Consider the following 20,785-nt stretch of genomic DNA (forward strand, 5'->3'; position numbering starts at 1 on the left):
AGCATGGTACCGGGATGGAAGACATGGTGCAAGACTTTGATGATGCTCGGGATTCGGACGATGAGATGGAGGAATCTGCAAAGGCCTTCAATGATATGTTGGAGTCTTCGAAGCGTCCTCTCCATGAGCACACCGAGCTTTATCAGCTGGATGCCATCGCACAAGTAATGGCTCTGAAGGCTCAATTCAACTTGGGCAGAGAATGCTATGACGCGATAGTGACACTATTTGGACGCTTTCTACCCAAAGGCCATATAATGCCTGCAAACCTGTACCAGTCGGACAAAATCCTCCGTGTACTTAAGATGCCCTATGAGAAGATAGATGCCTGTGAGAATGGATGTGCCTTATTTAGGCTCCAGTATGCGGACTTGAACTATTGTCCCATTTGCAAGTCTTCCAGGTATGTTGAGGTAGACAACGGTATGGGTGAGAAGAGTCAGACCAAAATCCCCATTAACGTTCTTCGGTATATGCCAATCATACCAAGACTTCAACGTCTATTCATGGTCGAAGAGACGGCCAGACAGATGACATGGCACAAATTGGGCAAAAGAACCGAACGGGATGCAGATGGGAATCTGATGATGGTACACACATCGGATGGTGCTGCATGGAAACACTTCGATGCATTGCATGATGAAAAAGCGGCAGATCCAAGGAATCCTCGAGTAGCCGTCAGCACGGATGGGTTAAATGTGTTTGGTATGATGGCAGCCCAATACAGTTGTTGGCTTGTATTTGTCATTCCACTCAATCTCCCCCCGGACAGATTATGCAAAGAAAGAACATTTTCCTGACGTTGATAATTCCGGGGCCCAACTATCCGGGGAAGAATATGAATGTGTACATGCAGCCGCTTAAGGATGAACTGCAAGAAGCTTGGGATAATGGGATCAAGACATACGACGCCGCTACAAAAAAAACTTCCTAATGCGTGTGTGGTACATGTACTCGATGCATGACTTGCCGGCGTATGCGCTATTCGTTGGCTGGTGTGTGCATGGAAGGTTCTTGTGCCCCACATGCAAGGCAGCTCTTGAGTTTCGTCGGCTGCAGGCGGGTGGCAAGTTTTCTTGCTTCGACATGCATAGACAGTTCCTGGATCCTCACCATAAGTTCAGAAAAGACAAGAAGAACTTCATCAAAGGTAGAGATGTCAAAAACTCTGCACCACCTGCATTGACAGGCCAACAGACCCTGGATCAGTTAAACGCTCTCGAGCCGGATCCAGAGCGTCCAGGGTATTTCAAGGGGTATAATACGGAACACGCCTGGACCCACAAGATATGCTTGTGGGATCTGCCGTACTTCAAAGACCTCCTTTGCCCACACAACATCAACGTGATGCACACTGAAAAGAATGTCGGCGAGGCCCTCTTTGGTACATTGTTCGGCATAGAGGGGAAAACGAAGGATAATCCTAAGGCCAGAGTCGATCAGGAGGCTCTATGTGATAGACCGCTACAAAACATGAAACAACCAAAAGGAAAGAAGAACTGGGCGAAGCCAAAGGCATGGTTCAATCTTGGAAGGCCGGTTATGAGGGAAATACTCCTGTGGGTGAAAAAGGAGTTGATGTTCCCCGATGGGTATGCATCGAATCTAAAGAGGGGAGCGAGCCTTGAAAAATTGAAAATATTTGGTCTCAAGAGTCATGATTGGCACATATGGCTTGAGCAGGTAATGCCGGTGATGTTGCGTGGCTTTATCCCTGAGGATGAATGGCTAGTACTGGCAGAGCTGAGCTATTTCTTCCGTGTTCTATGTGTGAAAGAATTATCGCCTGGCTTGCTAGAAGAAATGGAAGAGTTGGCGCCGGAGTTGATCTGCAAGTTGGAGAAGATCTTTCCACCTGGCTTCTTTAATCCAATGCAGCATTTGATTTTGCATCTCCCGACCGAGGCACGATTGGGGGGGCCCGTGCAGAATCGTTGGTGCTACGCAACTGAGAGGATGCAGAAGACGCTTCGAGCAAAATGTAAAAATAAACGTCGAATTGAAGCATCGATGGCCGAGGCATTCATTACTGAGGAGGCGGCAAACTTCGTGACAGCACACTACAAAGCCAAAAATCGTCATTTGCATAATCCGAAGCCTCGGTACAATGTTGGCGACCCTAAAAAGGGTGGATCCAACCTCAGCCTATTCAAAGGGAAGCTCGCACCAGCCGGTGCTTATACTCCCTTATTGTTGGATAACGACGAATGGCGGACCATTACGTTGTATATCTTGAACAATCTAACAGAAGTGCGGCCGTACATCGAGTAAGTTCTCGGTACATTGTTTCGCAACCTCTACTTCATTTGAACTGCTCTTATTCCTGGATATTTGATACAGTCGATACGTCGCCAAATTCTCGTATGGAGCGGTTATCCAAAAGGATTCCGTCGAAGAGTATGAGCTTCTGGCAATGCATGGAGGCGGCTATCCTGGTTTCATCTCTTGGTTCAAACAAACGGTAATTTCCATTAGACCATTTCATTTCTTCTTCTAATTTCTGGCTAATGCAACAATCCTTTCGTATTAAACTTGTAGGCTAGTTCAGAGTCTATGGACGCCGAATTGAGACAAGTCGCTAATGGTTTTGACTATAAGGTCCATTCATTTGACAAATACGACATCAACGGGTATCGCTTTCGTACCTATGGCAAAGAGCTATCTATGGCCGACCGAAAGTCTACAAATTGTTGTGTCTCTGCTATCGGCGAAGGAGATACCGAGTATTATGGAAGAGTTGAAGCAATTTATGAACTTCTATTCTATGGTGCAAACCCACCGAACGTCGTAGTCTTCAAATGTCATTGGTTCCAGCCGAAAGAGACTAGAAGGACTCATGAACATCTAGGGCTAGTCGAAATCAAACAAAGCACCCATTTGGATGTTCCCGATGTCTATATTACGGCTCAACAGGCAACCCAAGTTTTCTATCTACCGTGGGCCTGCCAAAGTGATCCAAATCTCGAAGGTTGGGATGTCGTTTATGAAGTGCCGCCACGTGTTAGACCACCTCCCCCCAATGAAGAGGATTATGAACCTCACGTTAATCCAGACACATATGAAGGAGAATTGTTCCAAGAAACACGTCTTTCCAAAAAACGTTTCAAGAACCGCTCACCTCATAACATTCAAGTAGACAGCGGCAGTGAATCCGAGCCTGAGCAGGAACAAGAAGAGCCTGAACAAGAAGAGGTTACTGCTGCGGATGACCTGTCAATGCTTGACCGATTACATGCAGGAGGCCTTCCAGATGTTGATGAATTTATTGATGATGATGATGAGCACGTCATTACTAATAGTGATGAGGATGATGCATTTATTGACCCCGAAGCATATATAGACGATGATGATGCATTTATTAATGATGACGATGAATATTAATATTATAGTTCATGTCAGGTATTCCATTATTATTATATACATATATATTATTAATTAGTTCAAGTTTATACTTAGCATTTATTCCTCCAAAATGAATTTGTATGCTTAGCTAGCTCAAAAATGACATAACAACCTTAATTAGCTCAAAAATGACTTTAACCTAGGATAGCTCTAAAATGAGCTATACTTAGCATTTATTCCTCTAAAATGAATTTATATACATATTATTATTCATGTCAGGTATTCATTTTTTTATGTTGTACTAATTTCGTTTACTCTTTGTCATTCCAGGTGTTGACAGATGGTGGGCGCGGGTCGAGAGCGCTCCGGGGCTCCTACCTCGGCGCGTGGTGGGCGGGGTAGTTCCATTCCCCCCCCATAGCCTCCAGAGAGCGCTAGATCTCAGTTTGCAGAGTCCAGCGACGGTCGCTTCTTCTTCGGCCGGGAGAGGTCGGGGCGGGGGGGGGGGTAAGAAGAAGGAGAAGGCTGCTAGAGGGGGACGTGGCGTCGGGAGAGGTAGGAAGGCTGCTACGCCTTCCTCGCCGCCACCCCCAACTGAGTCACCCGACCATAGGGCTGCTCCGTCTGAGATCGAGCCATCTGAGGTGGACCCATCTCGGACTCCACTCCACGAGCCTTCGGCCGACGAGCCTATGGCAGACGCGCCTACGACCGACGAGCCTCGGGCCGACGACGAGCCTCGGGCCGCCGAGCCTCGGGCTGCCGAATCTTCGCCCCACGAGACTCCGGAGCTCAGACGGGGTCACGCTGAGTCGGAGCCGAGCCCATGGGAGGACTGGACGGAGTCGAGTGCACATGGTTGTGTTCAGGGTGGAGACTATAGTCCTGATAGCTATAGCGAGGGTGAGTGGGTTGAGGGGCGCAAAGTCTACCAGCATGGTCGTACAAAGCTCCTGCCCACCCCGGCGACCCCCGACCAGAGGTGGTTGATTGCGCCTAACGGGGAGAAGTAAGTGCATTTACTCTTTTTTTAACCTTTTGCCTTGACGTTTCTTTGAATATCTAATGAATTGGCCTTGTCATACTGCAGTTCTTGGACACACGGAGATGGTGTCCGCAGGCCCAACACTGTCCTTGGTGTGATTTGTCGCTAGTGCTTCCCGGGGTGGGTCACGTTGCCCGGTGAGGGCCGGGTTCCAGAGCTAGGAATGACCTGGGAGCACTACTTGGCTGCCCCGGCCCCGCCGAAGCATAGGGTCGGCGATGTCGAGTGCGGCACAGTGGCCGACATTGTGATCGCCACATTTTGGGTAATTTCTCCTTTGCCATTTATGTTGTGTTTTCTTCTTTGATTGCATACCTTCTACATGTGTTTTCTTGTTTGATTGCAGACCTTCTAATCCGTGTTTTCTTGTTTGATTGCAGACCTTCTACAGGTGTCCTGAGGGACAGGAGGAGGCCGCGGCTCGGGTTATCGACGCCGAGTGCAGGCACCTACTTGGAAACTTTCGGCACGAGGCTCGGACACAGGCTGTTCGAGACTACTTCGCACAGACTGGTATTAGGAGGAGAAAAGAGAAGTGCCGGGACAAGTATCTGAGTAAGGAGAAGTACATGAAGGTAATTACCTATTCTTAAGGCCTTGTACTTAGTTTCCTTGATTGGATTCGTAGGCGTAGCGCTCAAATTTCTCTTGCTTAAGTTAGGTGCCTCCAAGATGGTGTGCGGACAAGATGGACTGCTGGGAGGTGTTGGTGGATGAGTGGTGCTCTCCCCAATGGCGCGTCGCCTACAACAAAGCAAAGGAGAAGCGTTTCAAAATGAAAGGTGTGCCACACCATCTAGGCAGCGTCGACCTACATGGGTACGGGAAAAACTGGGTATGTGTGGTTTGCTTCATGATTCATGCAAATTCATTCTTTGTGCAAGCTTGAGTCCTTAACTAATACTCTGTTCCTCTCTTTTAGTCAAGACACAACAAGGCTCCAGTGCCAGAGCTGTTCGGCCTCTATGGCATGTCCAATATTGCACCGTACAAGAAGGCCAAGTTATTCTCTGAGTCTGACCTCGAAAATGCAAAGAACTTCAGCAACGAGGCCTCCCACCACAAGATGGTGCAGTACGTTAAGAAGGGGAAGGCGAGGAAAGGGCCGGACTTTAACCCGAGCCGGCCTCTTGATCCAGAGCTGGTGATGATATCTGGTGGAGGGAGGTCCCATGGCTCGTTAGCCATTGGTAATGGACTGATACATTGTAGTAGCACTCTCCCGCAGATCAAGAAGCGCCAGACCAGCTCTGATCCTGAGATACCGCCTCGTTTACGACCAGTCGAAATCAAATTCCAGGTTTGTTATACGGACTCAGTAGCCTTTCCTCCATTACATTGTGTTTGCGGCCGTCAATGATTACAATGCTAACGAGTGGTGTTGCAGGCTACTATCGAGGCAGAGAGAGTGAAGACCCAGGCTGCTTTTGAGAGGGACCGACAGTTGGCGGAGAGGGACCGGCAGGCGGCGGAGAGGGACAGGGAGAATGAGGAGAGGAACTGGAATGACTCGGCTAACCGGGCCATGTACGAGCTCTTCGTGGTAAGTTTCTTCTGCATATTAGCTAAATCATGCACGCAATGTTCCTTTCATTAGTAACTAATATGACTGACTCGTCAAAACCAAATGTGCAGTCCATGTGCGAGAAGAACGGCCAGACCCCTCCGCCGATGCCAGTCATTGCTCCGGCGGGCACGGTGAGTTTCATTTGAACGGTCATTAGTTACTAGTCTTCACATTTGAGTTGCATCATGCTAATGATACATTGGAAATAATCTTTGGTGCAGCGTAACTCCCGACAAGCATCGACCGATCCTTCTCCGTCTGCCACTGGCGCGACCGGTCCTACACCTACACCTACACCTACACCTCTGTGATGACGGTAAGTTTCCCAAGTGTTTTGCTTAATAGAGTTTTGTTGTGATGCCATGTTGTATCTACACATATCGTGCATAATGTGTGTATGTTTGAAATGCATTGTATGTGTGGGATTTGACACCTAGTCGTGTGCCTTTGGTAGCCTTCCATACAGGGAAATGCCTCCTAGTGCTTCCACTGAGCCATGGTAGTTCGCTACTGCTCCGGAACACATGGATTGACCGGCATGTGTCCTTCTTTGCTCCTGTGTCTGTCCCTACGGGGAAATGTCACGCGGTGTATCACCGAAGTCCTTGTAGCTTGCTACGACTTGGTTGCACTCGCTGATGACCGACACATGCATTGCTGGGTCATGTATGCCTGTCCCTGTACGTTTGTGCCACCTTGGTTCTATGACTAGTCATGTCGGCCCGGGTTCTCTGCCATATGGATACTAGCGACATAATCATATACTTAACATTTTTTCCTCCAACATGACTCAATATGCTTAGCTAGCTCAAAAATGACATAATAAGCTTAATTAGCTCCAAAATAACATATTTAACCTAGGATAGCTCTACAATGACCTATACTTAGCATTTTTCCTCCAAAATGACTTAATATGCTTAGCTAGCTTAAAAATGTCATATTTAACCTAGGATAGCTCTAAAATGACCTATACTTGGCATCTTTTCCTCCAAAATGACTTAATATGCTTAGCTAGCTCTAAATGATATAATATGCTTAAGAAATGACATATTTTAGGTCCTAAATGACTTCATATGCTTAGCTAGCTCCAAAATGACATAATAACCTTACTTAGCTTCAAAATGACCTATTCAACCTAGGCTAGCTCTAAAATGACCTGTACTTAGCATTTTTTCCTCCAAAATGACTTAATATGCTTAGCTAGCTCAAAAATTACATAATAAGCTTAATTAGCTCCAAAATGACCTATTTAACCTAGGATAGCTCTAAAATGACCTATACTTAGCATTTTTTCCTCCAAACTGACTCAATATGCTTAGCTAGCTTCAAAATGACCTATACTTAGAATCTTTTCCTCCAAAATTAGTTAATATGCTTAACTAGCTCTAAAATGACATGATATGCTTAAGAAATAACATAGTTTAGCTCCTAAATGACTTCACATGCTTAGCTAGCTCCAAAATAACATAATAAGCTTAATTAGCTCCAAAATGACATATTTAACTTAGGATAGCTCTAAAATGACCTATACTTAGCATTTTTCCTCCAAAATGACTTAATATGCTTAGCTATCTTAAAAATGACCTATTTAACCTCCGATAGCTCTAAAATGACCTATACTTAGCATCTTTTCCTCCAAAATGACTTAATATGCTTAGCTAGCTCTAAAATGATATAGTATGCTTAAGAAATGACATATTTTAGGTCCTAAATGACTTCATATGCTTAGCTAGCTCCAAAATGACATAATAACCTTACTTAGCTTCAAAATGACCTATTCAACCTAGGCTAGCTCGAAAATGACCTATACTTAGCATTTTTTCCTCCAAAATGACTTAATATGCTTAGCTAGCTCAAACATTACATAATAAGCTTAATTAGCTCCAAAATGACCTATTTAACCTAGGCTAGCTCTAAAATGACCTATACTTAGCATTTTTTCCTCCAAAATGACTTAATATGCTTAGCTAGCTTCAAAATGACCTATACTTAGAATCTTTTCCTCGAAAATTAGTTAATATGCTTAACTAGCTCTAAAATGACATTTTAGTTGCATCATAATAATCTTCTTCTTCTAGTCTTCTTCTTCTAACTTTCTTCTTTCCTATTTTACAGATTTGCTTAATTGATCATGGAAGCTTGGGTTCATGGAGTGCTTGTATTTAGTTTTTGTTTTGACCTTGTGAAACTTGCTACCTATGGATGAAACTGTGTAATATTGATGAAACTATGTATATGTACGGATGAAATTTGCTACTATTGGTAACATGTGTTGGATACATATGTGTTCATGACTATTGGTAATATGTGTTGAATATGCTATATTGGTCATATAAATATATTTGTGTTTGATTTCTGTGAAAATGAATTGATATAAGAAAAAACAGAATTAAATGGGGCAATATAGTCACTTTGCCATCTGCTGGCAGATGGCAAAGAGCTTTGCCATCAGCTGGCAGATGGCAAAGAGGCCACGTGTCATCTACCTGTACCATTTGGCCTGGCCTATTTGGGCTCTTTGCCATCTGCTGGCAGATGGCAAAGACCCTGCAGCCTTTGCCATCTGCTGGCAGATGGCAAAGTATGCCATTAGCCTTCTAACGGGGCTAACCCCGTTAATAGGCTTTGCCATCTGCTAGCAGATGGCAAAGCCACAGGCTCTTTGCCATCAGCCAGCAGATGGCAAAGAAGCCTTTACCGATAGGTTGTCGGACGACCTGTTTGCCATCTACTGGCAGATGGCAAAGCCTTTGCCATCCGTCGACCATGCCTTTGCCATCTGCCATGGCAGATGGCAAAGTGCCAGATTCCAGTAGTGTATGTCTACTTAATGAAACACAAGTCTGAGACCTTTGAAAAGTTCAAGGAATTTTAGAATGAGGTAGAGAATCAACGTGACCGAAAGATAAAGTTCCTACGATTAGATCGTGGAGGAGACTATTTAAGTCACGAATTTGGTATGCACTTAAGGAAATGTGGAATCATTTCACAACTCACGCCGCCTGGAACACCTCAGCGTAACGATGTGTTCGAACGTCGCAATCGCACTCTATTGGATATGGTGCGGTCTATGATGTCTCTTACTGATTTACCGCTATCATTTTGGGGATACACTCTAGAGACAACTACATTCACTTTAAATAGGGCTCCGTCTAAATCCGTTGAGACGACACCGTATGAATTATGGTTTGGGAAGAAACCTAAGCTGTCGTTTTTAAAAGTTTGGGGATGCGATGCTTATGTCAAGAAACTACAACCTGAAAAGCTCAAACCCAAGTCGGAAAAATGCGTCTTCATAGGATACCCTAAGGAAACCATTGGGTATACCTTCTACTTAAGATCCGAGGGCAAGATCTTTGTTGCCAAGAACGTATCCTTTCTAGAAAAAGAGTTTCTCTCGAAAGAAGTAAGTGGGAGGAAAGTACTACCTCTTGAACCGGAAAGTAGTGATGCTCAGGAAAATGTTCCTCTGGTGCCTACACCAACTGGAGAGGAAATTAATGATGATGATCAAGGTACTTCGGATCAAGTTGCTACTGAACTTCGTAGGTCCACAAGGACACGTTCCACACCAGAGTGGTATGGCAACCCTATCCTGGAAATCATGTTGCTAGACAACGGTGAACCTTCGAACTATGAAGAAGCGATGGCGGGCCCAGATTCCAACAAATGGCTTGAAGCCATGCAATCCGAGATAGAATCCATGTATGAAAACAAAGTATGGACTTTGACAGACTTGCCCGATGATCGGCGAGCGATAGAAAACAAATGGATCTTTAAGAAGAAGACAGACGTGGATGGTAATATTACCATCTATAAAGCTCGACTTGTCACTAAGGGTTATCGACAAGTTCAAGGGGTTGACTATGATGAGACTTTCTCTCCCGTAGCGAAGCTGAAGTCCGTCCGAATCATGTTAGCAATTGCCGCATACTATGATTATGAGATGTGGCAGATGGACGTCAAAACGGCATTCCTTAACGGACATCTTAAGGAAGAACTGTATATGATGCAGCCAGAAGGTTTTGTCGATCCTAAGAATGCTAACAAGGTGTGCAAGCTCCAGCGATCCATTTATGGACTAGTGCAAGCATCTCGGAGTTGGAACATTCGCTTTGATGAGATGATCAAAGCGTTTGGGTTTATGCAGACTTATGGAGAATCCTGCGTTTACAAGAAAGTGAGTGGGAGCTCTGTAGCATTTCTCATATTATATGTAGATGACATACTTTTGATGGGAAATGATATCGAACTTTTGGACATCATTAAGGCCTACTTGAATAAGTGTTTTTCAATGAAGAACCTTGGAGAAGCTGCTTACATATTAGGCTTCAAGATCTATAGGGATAGATCGAGACGCCTCATAGGTCTTTCACAAAGCACATACCTTGATAAGATATTGAAGAAGTTCAAAATGGATCAGTCCAAGAAAGGGTTCTTGCCTATATTGCAAGGTGTGAGATTGAGCTCGGCTCAATGCCCGACCACGGCAAAAGATAAAGAAGAGATGAGTGTCATCCCCTATGTTTCAGCCATAGGATCTATTATGTATGACATGCTGTGTACCAGACCTGATGTAAACCTTGCCGTAAGTTTGGTAGGAAGGTACCAAAGTAATCCCGGCAAGGAACACTGGACAGCGGTCAAGAATATCCTGAAGTACCTGAAAAGTACAAAGGACATTTTATCGTTTATGGAGGTGACAAAGAGCTCGTCGTAAAGGGTTACGTCGACGCTAGCTTCGACACAGATCTGGATGACTCTAAGTCACAAACCGGATACGTGTATATGTTGAATCGTGGAGCAGTAAGCTAGTGCAGTTGCAAGTAGAGCGTCGTGGCGGGATCTACATGTGAAGCGGAGTACATGGCAGCCTCGGAAGCAGCACATGAAGCAATATGGATGAAGGAGTTCATCACCGACCTAGGAGTCATACCCAACGCGTCGGGGCCGATCACTCTCTTCTGTGACAACACTGGAACTATTGCCCTTGCCAAGGAGCCCAGGTTTCACAAGAAGACCAGGCACATCAAGCGTCGTTTCAACTTCATCGGTGAAAATGTTCAAAATGGAGACATAGATATTTGCAAAGTACATACGGATCTGAATGTCGCAGATCCGTTAACTAAACCTCTTCCGCGAGCAAAACATGATCAACACCAGGACTCTATGGCTGTTCGGTTCATCACAATGTAACTAGATTATTGACTCTAGTGCAAGTGGGAGACTGTTGGAAATATGCCCTAGAGGCAATAATAAAAGGATTATTATTATATTTCCTTGTTCATGATAATTGTCTTTTATTCATACTATAATTGTATTATCCGGAAATCGTAATACACGTGTGAATACATAGACCACAATATGTCCCTAGTGAGCCTCTAGTTGACTAGCTCGTTGATCAACAGATAGTCATGGTTTCCTGACTATGGACATTGGATGTCGTTGATAACGGGATCACATCATTGGGAGAATGATGTGATGGACAAGACCCAATCCTAAGCATAGCACAAGATTGTGTAGTTCGTTTGCTAGAGCTTTTCCAATGTCAAGTATCTTTTCCTTAGACCATGAGATCGTGTAACTCGCGGATACCGTAGGAGTGCTTTGGGTGTATAAACCGTCACAACGTAACTGGGTGACTATAAAGGTGCACTACAGGTATCTCCGAAAGTGTCTGTTGGGTTGACACGGATCGAGACTGGGATTTGTCACTCCGTATAATGGAGAGGTATCTATGGGCCCACTCGGTAATGCATCATCATAATGAGCTCAAAGTGACCAAGTGTCTGGTCACGGGATCATGCATTACGGTACGAGTAAAGTGACTTGCCGGTAACGAGACTGAACGAGGTATTGGGATACCGACGATCGATTCTCGGGCAAGTAACATACCGATTGACAAAGGGAATTGTATACGGGGTTGCTTGAATCCTCGACATCGTGGTTCATCCGATGAGATCATCGAGGAACACGTGGGAGCCAACATGGGTATCCAGATCCCGCTGTTGGTTATTGACCGGAGAGTCGTCTCGGTCATGTCTACATGTCTCCCAACTCGTAGGGTCTACACACATAAGGTTCGGTGACGCTAGGGTTGTAGAGATATGAGTATGCAGCAAACCTAAAGTTGTTCGGAGTCCCGAATGAGATCCCGGACATCACGAGGAGTTCCGGAATGGTCCAGAGGTAAAGAATTATATATAGGAAGTGCAGTTTCGGCCATCGGGAGAGTTTCGGGGGTCACCGGTATTGTACCGGGACCACCGGAAGGGTCCCGGGGGTCCACCGGGTGGGGCCACCTATCCCGGAGGACCCCGTGGGCTGAAGTGGGGAGGGGACTAGCCCCTGGTGGGCTGGTGCATCCCCCTTGGGCCCCCCCTGCGCCTAGGGTTGGAAACCCTAGGGTGGGGGGCGCCTCCACTTGCCTTGGGGGGCACTCCACCCCCTGGCCGCCGCCCCCTTGGGAGATCCCATCTCCAGGGCCCCCCCAGGGGGCCTATATAAAGGAGGGGGAGGGAGGGCAGCCGTACCAGAAGTCTTGGCGCCTCCCTCTCCCCTTGCTACACCTCCTCCTCCCGTAGTCGCTTGGCGAAGCCCTGCCGGAACTCTGCTGCATCCACCACCACGCCGTCGTGTTGCTGGATCTTCATCAACCTCTCCTTCCCCCTTGCTGGATCAAGAAGGACGAGACGTCACGCTGACCGTACGTGTGTTAAACGCGGAGGTGCCATCCGTTCGGCGCTAGGATCTCCGGTGATTTGGGTCACGACGAGTACGACTCCCTCAACCCCGTTCTCTTGAACGCTTCCGCTCGCGATCTACAAGGGTATGTAGATGCACTCCCCTCTCTCGTTGCTAGATGAACTCATAGATGGATCTTGGTGAACATAGGAAATTTTTTATTTTATGCAACGTTCCCCAACAATCCAAACTTCACAAAAAATTACACGGAGTTCACGCACAGGAGCATCTTGCACCATAAAAAAATTGGAATTTTTTGAACTTCCTTTCAATTTTAAATCAAGGTACTGTTCACCAGGTTCATTTGAGCCCGGGCTCTGGGTTGAATTATCGCAACATTCATTGTTACTCTTATGAAACTACCCAGTTAGTTGACGTATTAAAACCCATGTGCATTTTTTTCCTGAACCTAAATTGTACACTCTTAGATCGTGTTCTGCAAACTTGTAGACATACTAACGAAAGTTATTGGAATAAGGATAACAAAAAAAAAGACTGAATGCTCACACAATAAAGTTGATCACAAACCACATGTTTCTAACTATCAACCTTGTAAAAGGTTGAGCAAAGAGTTCAGTGACACCGCCAAGCCCAATCGCCGTGAAAAAATTGACCGCGAAGCGCGTCTTCTCGGGGGAGTCCCTAGGGAACAGGGCGTCACGGACCTCCGGCTCGTCGTCGTCGTTCATCCTCCGGCCGAGCACCCACACCCCGAGCTGCTCCACCATCTCCTGGAACATTATCTTCAAGAAGATGCGCGACCACACTAGTAGAAACACACCTAATAGTCCCGGTTCGTAAGGGCCTTTAGTCCCGGTTCATGAACCAGGACTAATGGGTCGTTACTAATACCTCCACCCATTAGTCCCAGTTCAAACACGAACCGGGACCAATGTGCCTCCACGTGGCCCTGTGCGCCGAGCCCAGTCAGGGGGCCTTTGGTCCCGGTTGGTGGCTCCAACCGGGACCAAAAGTCCATGCTTTTTTTTACAAAAGTGGCTGCTTTAGGGGGTTTAGGGGTTATTTTTAGGTTGTTATTAGCTAGCTAATAGAGAGAAGTGTCCTCTCTTATATCTTCGTCCTTGGTTTATCAACGCTGCTGCTATGTTCATTTCACCCGCTGATATAACATGCTCATGCATGCTCGCATCATACATCATCATATATAATAACAAGTCCTACTAATCATGCATCATCATACAACTTCTACTCGTTATTAATAATAAGTCATGCGATCATCATCCTCATAGTCATCGAACCAAACCCTACATAATTGTTCTTAGCACATGATCATCAGTATCAGGTAGGACCTAAATACCCTTAAGGTAAAATAGCATAAAACAATATAGACCCTGACTCTCCATTATGAAGAATGGCGATCATCCTGTCTCCAATTCTTGCCCTTCGCTGCTTATTGCTTCCAACAAGCTCCTTACGACTGTCCATACATTTTTTCCATTCTTTGATTGTTATGTCTCCACTTCTTTTAGAAACCGGGTATGGACAGTTGAGATTCGTAGGACGACCTGGTTGTATGTTCAAAAGATGAAGGCTACCATGCGTATACATCAGATGAGGCACACAATCATTCGGGATTATCTGTTGAAAAACATAGTAATAACGTCGTAGTTAGCAATGATGTACCACTAGTAGAAAAAGGGTCAAACATGAAGCACATAGTGCCGGTTTGTATTAGAGCCGGCACAAATGTATACATTAGTGCCGGTTCCAACGGCTAGCCTGGCCGCTCTCATTAGTACCGGTTCGTGGCTAACCTTTAGCACCGGTTCGTGCCACGAACCGGTACTAATGAGGGTGGTGGCAGGATGTTGTCAGTTTGGGCCCCCTCCAGCACCTTTAGTACCAGTTCGTGCCACGAACCGGTACTATAGGTCCTCTTGCATATAAACCCTTCGTCCAGCTCGCTCTGTTCTTCCCCCTTTCCCCTCTCCTCTCCTCTCTGTTCTTCCTCTTCTCCCCTCGAGCTCATCACACATTTTTCCCAAAATTTGTCAAGATTTGAAGGCCCCCATCCATTCAAGTGATCACAAAGGTTAGCAACTTTGTCCTTTCATCTCTCATTGCTAGATTAGCTCTTGCAATGCTTTATATAGTTATTAATTTGTGAGTTTAGTAATTTGGGAGGAAATATATATATGTGCTAGTATTTGATTTATATGCAATTTGAGGTCAAAATAACACTTAGTTTGCATATGTAGGTGTGGTTTACTTAGTGCCTTCTAAATCTCCGTCGTAACCACCATCGATCGCCCGCACCGTCCCGTCGCCGGCACCACCTTGTGGTGAGCCTCTTGTTCATGAAATTTTATATAAAAAATTGATGTTTGTGTTATTTGGATATATAATTACTCGTATAATAATTATCTTACCCGTACGTTGTTTGTTATACATAGTGCCATGGTTTTGATATCCGTCCCCGTCGGCCCTCGTCCTTGTTATGATTCGGATGTGGTATATTCTCTTTTAAAACTATTTGTTGCATTTCGTGTTTATGACAAATTATGCCCATCAAGTTGACATAGATATTTTTATCTAGGAGGTATGTGAACCGGAAATTCCAACCGACCCTATTGTCAAGAGGTTAAATTTAGTTGAAAGAGAAAATGAGTACTTGAAAGAAAAATTGAAAAGAATTGAGGGGGAGAAGATGGAATTGGAGTTGCATGTTGCCGATGTCGTCGATGATCATAAGATTAAGATGGAGAAAATGCGCTTGAAGATTAGAAAGATTAGAAAATATGACATCGATAGTGAGGCTTGGTATCATTATGCTGTTGGATCAATTGTTACCTTAGTTTTGATCTTGATCGCATTTGTTGCTGCATTTAAATGCTTTAGCTAGAGAGTTATTTGTTTGTTGCATTTAAGTGTTGTATGAACTTTATGTATGAACTTGTATTAATTTGGTCTATTCGGTGTTGTGTAATGAAGATGAGCCGGCAATGGATGTACGATGACCGATGCTCTCCCCAGTTTGTTGAGGGCGTGCATACTTTTCTGCTTGCGGCTGAGGCAAACAAGCGGGCGGATGGTTTTATGCCTTGTCCATGTGCTAGCTGTAAGAATGGTCGCAATTACTCTACATCGAGAACCATGCATGTCCACCTGTTTGAGTCCTGTTTCATGCCCCACTATAATGTTTGGACCAAGCACGGAGAAAGAGGGGTTATGATGGAAGACAATGAAGAAGAAGAGGGCGACGACAGCTATCTTGGCCATGGGTTCCCTGAATACGATGATACAACAATGGGGGAAGAAGCTGAGCCGGTAATGCGGGAAGAATCTGAAGAAGAGGCATCAGATGAGCCCGTTGATGATCTAGGTCGGGCCATTGCCGATGCAAAGAGAAACTGCGCAAGTGATTTGGAGAAGAAGAAGTTGCAGCGCATGTTAGAGGATCACAAAAAATTGTTGTACCCGAATTGCGTAGGTGACAAGAAAAAGCTAGGCACCACACTGGAATTGCTGCAATGGAAGGCAGAGAATGGTGTATCTGACAAGGGATTTGGAAAGTTGCTGGTAATGATAAAGGATATGCTTCCAAAGGACAACGAATTGCCCGAGAGTACATACGAAGCAAAGAAGGCTGTCTGCCCTCTAGGATTAGAGGTGCAGAAGATACATGCATGCCCTAATGATTGCATCCTCTACCGCGGTGAGTACGAGGATTTGAACGCTTGCCCGGTATGTGGTGCATTGCGCTATAAGATCAGTCGCGATGAGCATGGTGATGTCGAGGGCGAGCGCCCCAGGAAGAAGATTATTGCCAAGGTGATGTGGTATTCTCCTATAATACCACGGTTGAAACGTTTGTTCCAAAACAAAGAGCATGCCAAGGCGATGCGATGGCACAGAGAAGACCGTAAGAAAGACGGAAAGTTGAGAGTACCCGCTGACGGGTCGCAGTGGGGAAAAGTTGAAAGAAAGTATGGGAAGGAGTTTGCAGATGACGCAAGGAGCGTATGGTTTGGTCTAAGCGCAGATGGCATTAATCCTTTTGGGGAGCAGAGCAGCAACCATAGCACCTGGCCTGTGACTCTATGTTTGTATAACCTTCCTCCTTGGTTGTGCATGAAGCGGAAGTTCATTATGATGCCAGTGCTCATCCAATGCCCTAAGCAACCCGGCAACGACATTGATGTGTACCTAAGGCCATTAATTGAAGAACTCTTACAACTGTGGAATGGAACAGGTGTACGTGCGTGGGATGAGGACATGGGGGAAGAATTTGACCTAAAGGCGTTGCTGTTCGTGACCATCAATGAGTGGCCAGCTCTCAGTAACCTATCAGGACAGACAAACAAGGGATACCGCGGATGCACGCACTGTTTGGATGATACCGACAGTATATATTTGAATAGTTGTAAGAAGAATGTGTACCTGGGACATCGTCGATTTCTTCCGAGCAGGCATCCCGTAAGAAAGAAAGGCAAGCATTTCAAAGGTGAGGCGGTTCACCGGACGAAGCCTCGCCACCGTACTGGTGCTGATGTACATGATATGGTCAAGGATTTGAAGGTGATATTTGGAAAGGGTCCTGGCGGATAACCTGTTCCGAAGGACGCTGACGGACGCGCACCCATGTGGAAGAAGAAATCTATATTTTGGGACCTGCCATATTGGAAAGACCTAGAGGTCCGCTCCTCAATCGACGTGATGCACATGACGAAGAATCTTTGCGTGACCCTGCTTGGCTTCTTGGGCGTGTATGGGAAGACAAAAGATACACCTGAGGCACGGGAGGACCAGCAACGTATGCACGGAGAAGACGACATACATCAGGGTCATGTAAGCTATGCTCTTACCAAAGAAGAGAAGGAAATCTTCTTTGAATGCCTGCTCAGTATTAAGGTACCGTCTGGCTTCTCGTCGAATATAAAGGGAATAATAAACATGGTAGAGAAAAAGTTCCAAAACCTAAAGTCTCATGACTGCCACGTGATTATGACGCAACTGCTTCCGGTTGCATTGAGGGGGCTTCTATCGGAAACGTTCGATTAGCCATTGTGAAGCTATGTGCATTTCTCAATGCAATCTCTCAGAAGGTAATCGATCCAGAAATCATACCAAGGTTACAGAATGATTTGGTGCAATGTCTTGTCAGTTTCGAGTTGGTGTTCCCACCATCCTTCTTCAACATCATGACGCACGTCCTAGTTCACCTATGCGAAGAGATTAATGTTTTGGGTCCTGTATTTCTACACAATATGTTTCCCTTTGAGAGGTTCATGGGAGTCTTAAAGAAATATGTTCATAACCGTGCTAGGCCAGAAGGAAGCATCTCCAAGGGCCATCAAAATGAGGAGGTCATTGAGTTTTGTATTAACTTCATTCCTGACCTTAAGCCGATTGGTGTTCCTGAATCGCGGCATAAGGACAGACTGGATGGAAAAGGCACGCTAGGAGGGGAACAAATAATATGTATGGACGGACATTCTCTCACTGAAGCACACTACACAGTTCTACAGAATTCCGCCTTGGTGGCTCCATATATGGATGAACACAAGAATTTGCTACGCTCCAAACACCCGAAGCGGTCTGATGACTGGATTACACGTGAACAAACCAGGAGTTTCGCCAGCTGGTTGCAGACACGTACCATGCATGACACCTCTATTGAAGATGACCTGTACTTGCTGTCCCAGTTACCATCTTCGAATATAATGACTTTCAAAGGGTAGGAGATAAATGGTAATACATTTTACACGATCGCCCAAGATAAGAAGAGCACCAACCAAAACAGTGGTGTCCGCTTTGATGCAGAAACCAAGACAGGAACGGAAACATATTATGGTTATATACAGGACATATGGGAACTTGACTATCGACGTGGTTTAAAGGTCCCTTTGTTTCGGTGCAAATGGGTCATCTTGGAAATATGCCCTAGAGGCAATAATAAATTAGTTATTATTATATTTCCTTGTTCACGATAATCGTTTATTATCCATGCTATAATTGTATTGATAGGAAACTCAGATACATGTGTGGATACATAGACAACACCATGTCCCTAGTAAGCCTCTAGTTGACTGGCTCGTTGATCAATAGATGGTTATGGTTTCCTGACCATGGACATTGGATGTCGTTGATAACGGGATCACATCATTAGGAGAATGATGTGATGGACAAGACCCAATCCTAAGCCCAGCACAAAGATCGTGTAGTTCGTATGCTAAAGCTTTTCTAATGTCAAGTATCTTTTCCTTAGACCATGAGATTGTGCAACTCCCGGATACCGTAGGAATGCTTTGGGTGTACCAAACGTCACAACGTAACTGGGTGACTATAAAGGTGCACTACAGGTATCTCCGAAAGTGTCTGTTGGGTTGGCACGAATCAAGACTGGGATTTGTCACTCCGTGTAAACGGAGAGGTATCTCTGGGCCCACTCGGTAGGACATCATCATAATGTGCACAATGTGACCAAGGGGTTGATCACGGGATGATGTGTTACGGAACGAGTAAAGAGACTTGCCGGTAACGAGATTGAACAAGGTATCGGTATACCAACGATCGAATCTCGGGCAAGTATAATACCGCTAGACAAAGGGAATTGTATACGGGATTGATTGAGTCCTTGACATCGTGGTTCATCCGATGAGATCATCGTGGAACATGTGGGAGCCAACATGGGTATCCAGATCCCGCTGTTGGTTATTGACCGGAGAACGTCTCGGTCATGTCTACATGTCTCCCGAACACGTAGGGTCTACACACTTAAGGTTCGATGATGCTAGGGTTATAAAGGAAGTTTGTATGTGGTTACCGAATGTTGTTCGGAGTCCCGGATGAGATCCCGGACATCACGAGGAGTTCCGGAATGGTCCGGAGGTAAAGATTTATATATGGAAAGTTGTTGTTCGGGTTCCGGAAAAAGTTCGGGTTTTTTTCGGTATTGTACCGGGAAGCTTCCAGAAGGTTCTGGAGGATTCCGGAGGGGTCCAGAGGTCTGGAAATTGTTCCATCACGTCCAATACAGCAGCATGGGCTGTAAGGGGCGCTCTAGCCTTAATGGGCCAGGGGCACCAGCGCCCCCAAGGCCCATGCGCATGGGAGGGGGTAAACCCTAAGGGGGAGGGCCTCCACTTGACTTGGGAGGCACTCCTCCCCCCCTTGGCCGCACCCCTTCCTTGGAGGAAGGGGAAAGGCTGCGCCTCCCCCCTCTCCCTTGCCCCTATATATAGTGGAGGGGAGGGAGGGCAGCCGCACCTGAAGCCCTAGCGCCTCCCTCCCTCCCGTAACATCTCCTCCTCTCCCGCAGGTGCTTGGCGAAGCCCTGCAGGATTGCCACGCTCCTCCACCACCACCACGCCGTTGTGCTGCTGCTGGATGGAGTCTTCCTCAACCTCTCCCTCTCTCCTTGCTGGATCAAGGCATGGGAGACGTCACCGGGCTGTACGTGTGTTGAACGCGGAGGTGCCGTCCGTTCGCCACTAGGATCTCCGGTGATTTGGATCACGACGAGTACGACTCCTTCAACCCCGTTCTCTTGAACGCTTCCGCTTAGCGATCTACTAGGGTATGTAGATGCACTCTCCTTCCCCTCGTTGCTGGTTTCTCCATAGATAGATCTTGGTGACACGTAGGAAAATTTTGAATTTCTGCTACGTTCCCCAACAGTGGCATCATGAGCTAGGTCTATTGCGTAGATTCTTTGCACGAGTAGAACACAAAGTAGTTGTGGGCGTTGATTTTGTTCAATATGCTTACCGTTACTAGTCCAATCTTGTTTCGACGGTATTGTGGGATGAAGCGGCCCGGACCGACCTTACACATACTCTTACGTGAGACAGGTTCCACCGACTGACATGCACTTGGTGCATAAGGTGGCTAGCGGGTGCCAGTCTCTCCCACTTTAGTCGGAACGGATTCGATGAAAAGGGTCCTTATGAAGGTTAAATAGCAATTGGCATATCACGTTGTGGTCTTGCGTAGGTAAGAAACGTTCTTGCTAGAAACCCATAGCAGCCACGTAAAACATGCAAACAACAATTAGAGGACGTCTAACTTGTTTTTGCAGGGTATGCTATGTGATGTGATATGGCCAAAAGAATGTGATGAATGAT

General features: G+C 45.8%; 1 pseudogene; it reads right to left on the reverse strand.

Annotated features, from left to right (window-relative positions):
• Positions 1–13,201: 13,201 nt before the first annotated feature.
• The window catches only part of LOC123038934 (pre-mRNA-splicing factor cwc22-like), a 44,212-nt pseudogene continuing 36,628 nt past the window's right edge, over positions 13,202–20,785 (reverse strand).

The sequence above is a fragment of the Triticum aestivum genome, chromosome 2B (genome assembly GCF_018294505.1).
Source record: "Triticum aestivum cultivar Chinese Spring chromosome 2B, IWGSC CS RefSeq v2.1, whole genome shotgun sequence".
Taxonomy (NCBI): domain Eukaryota; kingdom Viridiplantae; phylum Streptophyta; class Magnoliopsida; order Poales; family Poaceae; genus Triticum; species Triticum aestivum.